This window comes from Camellia sinensis, chromosome 2, assembly GCF_055761805.1.
Source record: "Camellia sinensis isolate YWXY chromosome 2, ASM5576180v1, whole genome shotgun sequence".
Lineage (NCBI taxonomy): Eukaryota > Viridiplantae > Streptophyta > Magnoliopsida > Ericales > Theaceae > Camellia > Camellia sinensis.
The window spans coordinates 74,528,078-74,538,405 of NC_138962.1; positions in this window are offsets into that span (position 1 = coordinate 74,528,078).

Consider the following 10,328-nt stretch of genomic DNA (forward strand, 5'->3'; position numbering starts at 1 on the left):
AGCTCAATTTGATGATGATTCTGAATCTGAAGAGGAGGAGACCTTGGTCAGGAAATCCAAGGAGGCTGATGGGGCCAAGTCCTCATCTCTGAATGAGCAAGTCCTAGACTTGACTCAAGATGAGGAGGGTGATGAGGTCCTCACAGATGCTGCTCCTGAGAGGGTTTCAGCCGATGTCCCCCTCGCCGACAAGAGTATTGATGAAACCTTGCAAGAGATTGATGATGAGCTTGCGGCAGAGAAGGCGGTCGAGGTGGCTTCTCAACAGTTTTCCGAGGTCCCAACCCAGCTTACTGCCGATGCTGAGGAATCTTAATTTTGATGTCATTTTCTTCTGTCTTTTGTACTTTTGCTTTTCTTGTGTTTTTTCTTGGGAACAATTGTAAGTTTTTGGCCGACGTGTCTTTTCTGAATATTAATATAACTTTTCTTCTCTGAATACTTGTATTTTTGTCTTCTCTTTGCATGATTCTATACTTAGAAGTTTTGGCATGTCTTCAATATATACTTCAATCCTTGTGCAACCTCCTCGGGGTGACACATCTCGGTTGTACAAACCGATGATTTACCTCGGCAAGTGCCTAACTATCTTTCTCGGCGTAATCTTGGTTTCACCTTGTAGATATAAGATTTCAACAAGTGTTTAACCTTAGTCTTCTATTTTGTAAATTGTCCACAAATTTCAATAAGTGTTTAAACAATGATCTCGACTTAGCTTCAACTTGTAAATTGTCCACAAATTTTAATAAGTGTTAAACATTGATCTAGGTTTAACTTCAACTTGTAAATTATCCACAAATTTTAACAAGTGTTAAACAATGATTTCGGTTTAACTTCAACTTGTAAATTGTCCACAAATTTCAACAAGTGTTAAACATATTTTTCTTCTCTCTGCCCCCCAATGTGAACCTGAGTTCCACTTGGGTTCTCGTTATGCATGTATTCTAGAGATAATGTTAAGTATTTTGAAAAAGAGAACCAGCTGAATATTTATTTATTTACTTTGACAAATGGCAAAGGAACAAAGAAATTCTAATGATAGAAAAATTTCAAATTACAAGTGTTCCAAGGTCTTGGCAACTCTTTGCCCTCATTATCTTCAAGCCGTTATGCCCCTGTAGACACCCCATTTTTGACCGTCCTCAAGACTTGGACGCCACCATTAGAACACTTGGTGATTACCCTTGTTTGTGTTCGTCTTGAGTTCCCTGAGGTCTCGGTTGCGCGCTTTGCCTCAGGACCTCTCGACTCGACCGTGTTGTGTCTGGTTTTGTATCAAACACTTGTGTTTTGTCTTCAAGGGGCAGAGAATGCCTTGTGAGGCATCCCCACACATCACCGGCCATGGCTTGAGGCCACCGGCCAGTGATTTTATGCCATCGGCAATGTATATTGCCGGTCGGCACTCTTTGTTGCCGGTCGGCCATTTATTTTGCTAAAATGGAAATTTTGAATGGCCGATCACTGTTCATCTACTTTTGGTAGATATTTTGTGCCAGCTGTGATAGCTCACAGCTGGCACCCACCTTCTCTCCCCTCCATACACGTGTATGGAGGGATCTCTCTCTTAACAAGCTTATTTGACAAGCTTTACAAGAGAGAGCTCTATAAGAGAGAGTCTCCTCTCTTGGATTTAGGGTTAGACAATATTTTTAGAGAGCTTTGATATTAGGGTTAGGAATTTGTATCTATTCCATCTCTATATTTCCCTCTCTTGTTAGTTTAGTGTGTGTTTGGTCTTACTTTTGCACACAAACACCCACCATTACACCTTTTCTTGGTTATTGAGGGCCAAAGGAGTGTTCTTGGAGTTCTTGGAGCTGGTTTGGAGCTGAAGAAGCTACTGGAGCTTCAGTTGTGAAGAAAGTCTTCAAGGGTAACAACTTTGCCCCTTTTTACCCCTTTCTTGCATAGCCTTTTATCTTACCTTGCAACTATTTTTGAGCTTTGTGTATAACATAAAAAAGTTCTGTTTTTAGGCCCTCTAAATAGTTTGTTTAGAGTGTTTTGTGATTTGAGGTTGTTTAATCCCTTTTGAGACTTGTAAGGCTCCTTTTTGTGCCATTTTGTGTGAGCTCCAGGACCATTGAGTTTGGGCCTCCTCACCACTGAAATCTTGAGGGATTTCAGAGGTAGGGATGGTGCCTTGAGGTCCTAGGAAGGAGAGGGCCACCCCCTCTCCTTGTTGTCTTTGAAAAGGGCCATTTTTGCCTCTTGAGGGAGCACCTAGCTTAGGCTCTTGTTGACCATGCCTTAGCTGTTATTTATGCTTATTATGTTATAATATGCCTCTATTTTAAGTTGGTTTTGGTACACAATGCTTGCTTAGCATACATGTCTTGTAATGCCATTTTGTTGCCTTAACATGCCTTAGGTTGTAAACCATTGTTCTAGCATGTTTTAGGCTTGGCTTTGTGAAGCTTTTATGTTTATTTTGCCATGATTAAGGTCTGTCCATAGTTGTTTGGGTCGACTTTGGCATGCATTGTATAGCCCTTTTGCATTTTGGCTTGTTGGCCTTAAGGGTGTGAGTGTATAGAATGCATTACTTGCTTTGATTTAGTGGGTTGGGACCATTTTCCATGTCATTTCAGTCCACTTAGTATGCTTGTATGCTTGCATTTCATGGCCCCTTTGATGTGTCAAAGGCTTATGTTGCATGTTCCATGTTTGGTCTCTTTTGCATGCTTCCATTTTTAGGATACTTGGACGCCATCTAGGTGTTCCCTTAGCATTGTTTAGGTCTGCCTTGAACATGTTTTAAGTCTTCTTGGCCTTGTGGGGCTTGGTTGGCTTGGCCATGGTTCAAGTCTCCTTGCCTTGCCTTAAGTATTTGGACCAATTGCATGCTTTGTTTGTCTCGTTTGCTTGGTTTAGCACCATCATTAACCTGATTTTCAAAGCTCGTGTGCATGCCATATGTCCATGTTTGCATCCTCCTAAGTGTGCTTGAGAATTGCTCTTCAATGCTTGAAGTGTTGGGGATCATTTGCATGCATGTTTGTGTGCCTATTAGTCCTTCATTTTTGAGCACCTTGGCCACTGTTTTAGGCCTAGTGAGGGCTGCCTAAACCATGCTTAAGTCCATCCTTTGCTTGTTTGCATGCTTGCCTTGCATATTTGCTTGCATACTTGCATAAATGCATTGCATTGCCATGTTGCATCCTTAGCTCGCATGCCTTGGTCGCATTGCATTGTGCATGCATTGCCTCACCTCTTGAAGTGAGTCATGATAGAGGTAGAAGCCCCCTTGGTTTGACTATGTGCATTGCATTACATTTGAAATGAAAAAATGCACAACTTGGTCTCTTGGGCTATCACGCATTGAAATGCGCGCTTGATGGTCCGAGAACCAAGGACCATGTCCCTTTGAGTCATAAACATGATAAGGGATATGGTTGGTGCATACATTGCTTGAATTGCATTGCCATGCAAAGCTCTGTCCTCTGCTGCTGTCAAACAGATTCTGCAGGAGCTTTTTGCCGATCGACTGCACAGAGTGCCGACCGGCAATCCATCTGTGGCCGATGGATTCATTTTTGGCCGATCAACACCAGATCACAGCCGGTGATGATTCCCTCCAGTCGGTGGCATTCCCCAACATCCAGTGAGCACATCCTGAGACTTTGGCAGTCTTCAGAGAATCAGAGCAGGGAAAATAGAGGCAGCTTGTGCATGGCAGTAGACTTCCGAGCAAGACCAGAGCACGCGTGCATTGAGCCCTCTTCCCGAGGCCCTTTTTCTTACTTTCTTAAATTAATTAATTTGTCTAATTAATTTAGTTGGTCTGTAATAATTAATTAGCTAGGATAGTTAATTCATTATTCGAATTGTATTATTCTTTTGGTCCCTCCGAGCGAGGGCGAATTTTTAATGAGTGTGGGTGAATGTGTGCATGTCCTCCAACCCCCACTTCTTTCTCCCTTTTACTTACCTACTTTGATGGTTAGTAATAGGTCATGTTTAATTTAGCATACCTTATGCTATGCATGCGTGCATCATTCATCAGTATTGCATGCACCGGGCTCGGCGCATCATGCTAACTGCATTAGTATTTCAAATCTAAACTTGAATACATGCTACTTGTGCATTTTCATATGTCATTCATAGACTAGCCGAGCCTACTCTAGTGGCATTCCGTATGTGTTGCATTAGACATTCAAACATGGACTTGGATCATGCATTGATCGCTAACAAGTTCTTTGTTTTGGCACGGAGTACGATGTAAGTATTTATACTTTAGCATCCTTGCATGCGTGTGAGTGTTGCCATGATAGCATGATTACCATGAGGCTAGCTGCTTATGTGATATAACTGCTTGAATGCCTGTGGGTGAAGGTTGGGTTGCCTGAGTTGGAATAGCTCATTGAAATCCATATTTTAGCCTACTAGCGAGTAGCAAATTCCAAAATATTTTTTCAAAACAAACGGATATGCAATGCTTATTCCCAAATTAGGCAATCTAGTCTATACTTTTGTGCTGTGCGCATAACATAGTAATTCTAGGCTAATAATCGGGATAAGAACACATAACGTTTTCAAAAACGGATATCACGGTTAGTAGAGGCCGATCTTCGGATCGGGCGAGAGGGGGTGCTCATAGCTGACCTTCCCCAATCGTACCCTAGCTCCCGAGCCGAGGCAACTTTGGTGATGACGGACACGTGGCCTTTGGCACCGAGTCAGGGTTTCCTAAATTTTCCCATAAAAAATATTTAGGTGGCGACTCTGTATCTGGCGAAGCAGTCCATGTTTGGCACTTCTTTTCAAAAATCTATTTCTCAAAATGATTTGCCAGATTTGGACTCTTTGGTTCAGATTAAGAACCGTGACACAAACCGAGTCCGAACTGTAGCTGGGTCCCTCGCGGACGTGTTACAGCCCCATTACCCAGTACCGAGATGATTCTGTAGGGTCCTTCCTAATTTGGGCCAAGCTTGCCCTCTCTGGGATCTTTCTTGTTGCTGACGACTTTTCTTAGGACGAGGTCACCAATCTGAAATTCCCTTGGGTTAACCTTCTTCTTATAAGCTCTGGCAAGCTGTTGCTGGTATGCTGCGAGTTGAATTGCAGCTTTCTTCCTTCGTTCTTTTAGAAGATCCAGATCTCGGGTTAAAAGTACATCATTAGTCTCGTTCTCTACCTCCTGGGTTCTGATTCCTGGGATGCCGACCTCCAGCGGAATAACTGCTTTTGTGCCATAAGCCATGGTAAAGGGGGATTCCCCTGTTGATCTTCTCGGCGTAGTCCGATATGTCCAGAGTATATTGGGCAATTCGTCTACCCACTTTCCTTTTGCTGCCTGCAGCCTCTTCTTTATCCCATCCAGAATTGCTTTGTTGGAGGCTTCTTCTTGTCCATTGCTTTGTGGAAAGCTTGGGGTTGAAAAGTAGTTCTTGATCTTGAACTTTGCACAAAAGTTCTTGATTAGCTTACTGTCAAATTGAGTTCCATTGTCTGCAACAATCACTCTTGGAATCCCAAACCTGGTGATAATGTTCTTCCAAATGAAGTTTTTTACGTCCACATCTCGGATCTTGGCAAGAGGTTCAACTTCTATCCATTTAGTGAAGTAATCTATTGCTACCAGCAAGTACTTTCTTTGTCCAGTTGCTTGGGGCAGTTACCCGACGAGATCCATGCCCCATTGGGCAAATGGCCAAGGACTGGATACAGGGTTCAAGTCTGTTGCTGGCTGGTGTATCAGAGGTGTAAACCTTTGGCATTGTTCACACTTCTTCACATAGGCTTCTGCATCTTTCTGCATGTAAGGCCACCAATACCCCTGGGTAATGGCCCTATGGGCGAGTGATCTGCCCCCAGCGTGGCTTCCACAAATTCCTTCATGAATTTCATATAAAAAATCTTCGACTTGTAAAGGATGTATGCACCTTAATGGGGGTCCAGTGAAGGACCTTCTGTAGAGATGCCCCTCTGCTGTCAGACTGAAGCTTGTCGACTTTAATTTGATCTTGTTTGCCTCTTTGCGATCATCTGGCAGCTTTCCTTCTTTTAGGAATGCAATAATTACATTTATCCAGCTTGGTCCCATGTCTACACACATCGCTTCACGCTCTGTGGTTACTGGTTCAATGCTTGGGCCTGACAGGTAGTCAATCATTATTGTCCTTGCTTTTCCAGGTTGTACTGTACTAGCTAGGTTGGCCAACGCATCAGCGTGGCTGTTATCATCTCGGCTTACCTGAAGTAGTCGACAGTTCTGAAACAAAGCTGACAGCCTGATGACCTCCTTTGCGTAGGCTGACATTCGTTCATCTCGGGCTACAAACTCGCCTGTTGTCTGGTTAACTATCAGTTATGAATCACAAAAAACTATTACCTCATCTGCTTGCACTGCTGCTGCCAGCTTCAGTCCTGCAATGAGTGCTTCATACTCTGCTTCATTGTTTGAGGTCTTGAACCCTAAACGAATTGATTGTTCTAGTACCTGCCCATCTAGGGATATCAATACTACTCCTGCCCCCGCTCCCTGTCGGTTTGAACTCCCATCAACGAACAGTCGAAAGAAGTCGCCGATGTAAATGCTGCAGGGTCTGATTTTTTCCTCTTTTCTTTGTTTTTTCGCCTTTGACTGAGCTTCTCCTTGCTTGGTTGGACATTGTTCATCCTAGCTCAACGAAGCCCGATGTTCGATGGATTCTGGCGTGAATTCTGCCACAAAGTCGGCTAGAACCTGGCCTTTGATTGCTGTTCTTGGCCTGTACTCCAGGTCATATTGGCCTAGGGTGACTGGCCACCTAGCTATTCTTCCTGTCAGGTCTCCTTGTTGCAGTAAGGACTTCAAGGGGTGCTCTGTTAGCACCACAATTTTGTGGGCCTGGAAGTAATGGTTCAACTTCTTTGAAGCCATTACTAAAGTTAGTGCCAATTTTTCTAAGGGTAGATACCTCGTTTCTGCATCAGCTAGGGTTTTGCTTACATAGTAAACAATCATTTGCTCCCCTTTTTCTTCTCGGATTAGTACTGCACTTATCGCATGTTCTGAAACGGCTAAGTACAGGAACAGCTCCTCCCCAGGTTCTGGATTTGAAAGAACTGGAGCTGTGGTCAAGTACTTCTTCAGGTCGGCTAATGCAGCCTCGTATTCTTCGGTCCACAGGAAGTCTGTGGCTTTCTTCACCAAGTTGAAGAAAGGTCTGCACCTATCTGAGCTTCTGCTGATGAATCTGCTTAGGGCTGCGGCCCTTCCAGTTAGCATCTGCACCTATTTTGCCGACGTCAGACTCTTCAACTCTAGGATGGCCTTGATCTGATCTGGGCTGGCCTCGATGCCCCTTCTAGTCACCAGGTATCCTAAAAACTTACCAGATCCAACTCCAAATGCACACTTCGATGCATTGAGTCGGAGCCGATATGTTTTAAGGATTTCAAAGACTGCTTTTAGATCGGGGAGATGACCCTCAAGCTCCGTGGTCTTAACGACTATGTCGTCAATGTAGACTTCCACTGTTCGGCCAATCAGGTGTTTGAACATTTTGGTTACCAACCTTTGGTAAGTTGTTCCTGCGTTTTTCAACCTGAAAGACATTACTCTGTAACAATACAGGCCTTTTGGGGTGATGAACGCGGTCTTCTCTTCGTCTGGGGGTACATGGTTATCTGGTGGTACCCCCTGTAGACATCTAGGAAGCTCATTCTTCCATGCCCTGAAGTGGCATCTACTAGCTGGTCAATCTTGGGTAGAGGGAAGCTGTCTTTGGAACAGGCTTTGTTGAGGCTAGTAAAGTCTATGCAGACCCTCCATTTATCGTTCTTCTTTTTTACCACCACTGTATTGGATAGCCATGTCGGGTAGTGAACTTCTCTAATGGCCTTGGCCTCCAGAAGTCTGTCTACTTCTTCCTCTACTGCTTTGACGTGCATCAACGTCGGTCTTCTGGCTCGTTGAATTACAGGTTTGGCCGACCTGTCAACATTCAGTTTGTAGCAAGTGACCTCGGGATCAATGCCAGGTATTTCGTAAGGTGTCCAAGCAAACACCTCAATATTTGCTCTCAAAAAAGCTTCTAACTCTTTTTCCTCTTCTTCGGCTAAGTCCGAGCCAAGAAGAAAGAAGCGTTCTTCATCCCCATTCTGGACGAGGATTTTTTTCAGTTCCCCTTCGCTCTTCTCGGTTGGCTCCTTGCCGACGTCTTCTAGGACTTCCACGTCCTCATCTTCAATTTCTGCCTTTTCTGGCTCTTGTATGTTGCAGGTAGATTTCATTGCTGCCATGGAGCAATTCTTCACCTGCAGCTGATCGCCTCTGACTTCCTCTATTCCATGCTCTGTTGGGAATCGCAATAGTTGATGCAATGTTGAGGGAACTGCCCCCATTGCATACAACCATGGCCTTCCCAAGATGATGTTGTAATGAGAGGGTGTGTTGATTACGGTGAACTCTGTTGTTACCTTTCTGGTGCCCGCCTGCACCTCCAAGCTGGTTGTTCCCAGTGGCCATGTCGGCGTTCCATTGAACCCGACCATTGGGCTATTGGATTGCTCCATATCGTCTGGGTGAAGGCCGAGCTCCTTGTAACATCGAACGTCCATGATGTCGCAAGAGCTGCCTTGGTCAATCAGGATGTGTTTCACTTGGCACTCTCCAACCTGGAGGGATACTACCAAGGTATCATTATGCAGATGCTGGACCATCTCAAGGTCGACTTCTGAAAAGGACACTACTGGTCCTTGGCGCTCCTCTGTCCGATGTCTCTTCTCCCCGACTTGGTAGACATGTTGCAAGTGTTTCACCTTCTGGGTCTCCCCCCTAATTTCGTTCTCGTTGACCTTCGAGTGAATCACATTGACTACCCGAGGTCCTCCTGCTTGAGGTTGGGATGCTGGGGGAGGCGGAGCTGCTGGTGCCTGAGGCAATCTTGCCTGTTCTTCCCTTGTCCTGGCCTCATCGATGAGGTCTCTCAGGTGGCCTTGCCTCACCAGTTCTTCCAAGTGTGTTTTTAGGGCTCTGCAACCCTGAGTCGTGTGCCCATCTTTATTGTGGTAAGCACAATGTCTGCCAACGTTCCTTCCCATAAACTCTCCTGGTGTCTTCGCTGGTGTTTTGAAATAGGGTTGGTTCCGAATCCGGTCCAGGACTTTGGGAATCGGGATTCGGAACACAGTTGTTACTGCCTGTGTGGCCCTCAGCTCTGTTTCTTGTTTGCTCGATCCATTATTACCTCGGCCTTGCTTCGGCGAGCCGTTTCCTTTCTCTTGTTTTACCTCCCTAGTTCCCGATGTGTCTTCTTCGGCTCTGGCGTACTTCTCGATTCTCGCCATGAGGTTTTCCATATTTTTTGACAATGTCTTTGCCAAAGACTTTCATAGTGGACAGTTGTCTTTCAGGCCGTTCTTGAAAGATATGACCGCCACCTCTTGATTACATTTGGGTATTCGATTGAACACCTCATAGTATCTTTTTGCATAGGCCCTAAGGCCTTCATCCTTGCTGATCTTTAGGGCCATCAATGTGTCCATCCTTAATGGCTGCAGCTTGTTTGTCACGAACCTGGCCACAAACATCTCGGCCAGGCCTTCCCAAGCCTTCACGTTTTCCTTTGGTAGTTTGTGGAACCAATCTGATGCAATCTCCTCGAAGGATGAGGGGAACACTTTGCAGAGCAACGACTCATTCCCACTATACAATGCCATTGAGTTCAAATATAGTCCAACGTGGAAGTTGGGGTCTGACTTACCATCGTATATTTGAAACCTCGGCATACTGAATCTCTTCGGCGCCTCAAACCTGTCTAATTCTACCCAGAATGGTGTCCTCGGCTTATCTGGAGAGGTTACCTCGGCCTCGGCATTCTGTTGCTTCCTCTTGAGGAAATTTCTTAAGTCCTTCTTCGTCCGCCCAGGAGCTCGGCTATCTCCTGCTTTCAGTCTTTTTGGTGCGCTACTTTTAGCTTCGTGGTGAGTTCTTTTCGACCCTTCTCTATGAGTTGTGTCGAAGCACAGTGCTTGCCCCTGAACATGTCGATGTCCTTTGGGGTCTGCCTCCTTTGTGCGATGTGTCATCCGTGATTCTTCTCTTCTCGACTCTCTTCGTCCGACTTCCCTAGAAGGTCGGTGAGAGTATCTTTCACTCATGTTGTGCTGAGGTGCTACAGGGATTGTTTTCTGCCCTCTCTTCTGGGCATTGGCCGCTGGAATCGGTGTGTCTTGCAACGGGAACGATGGCTGCATGATGTTATTTTGCATCATGAAATTGATGACCGACTGCAGGTCTGCCAATTTGTTTTCCATTTCTTTTACCTCTTCGTCCCTCCGTAGGCACCTATCTTTCCAAACCTGGAGGTCGTCCTCGTTGTAGTACCTGCTTT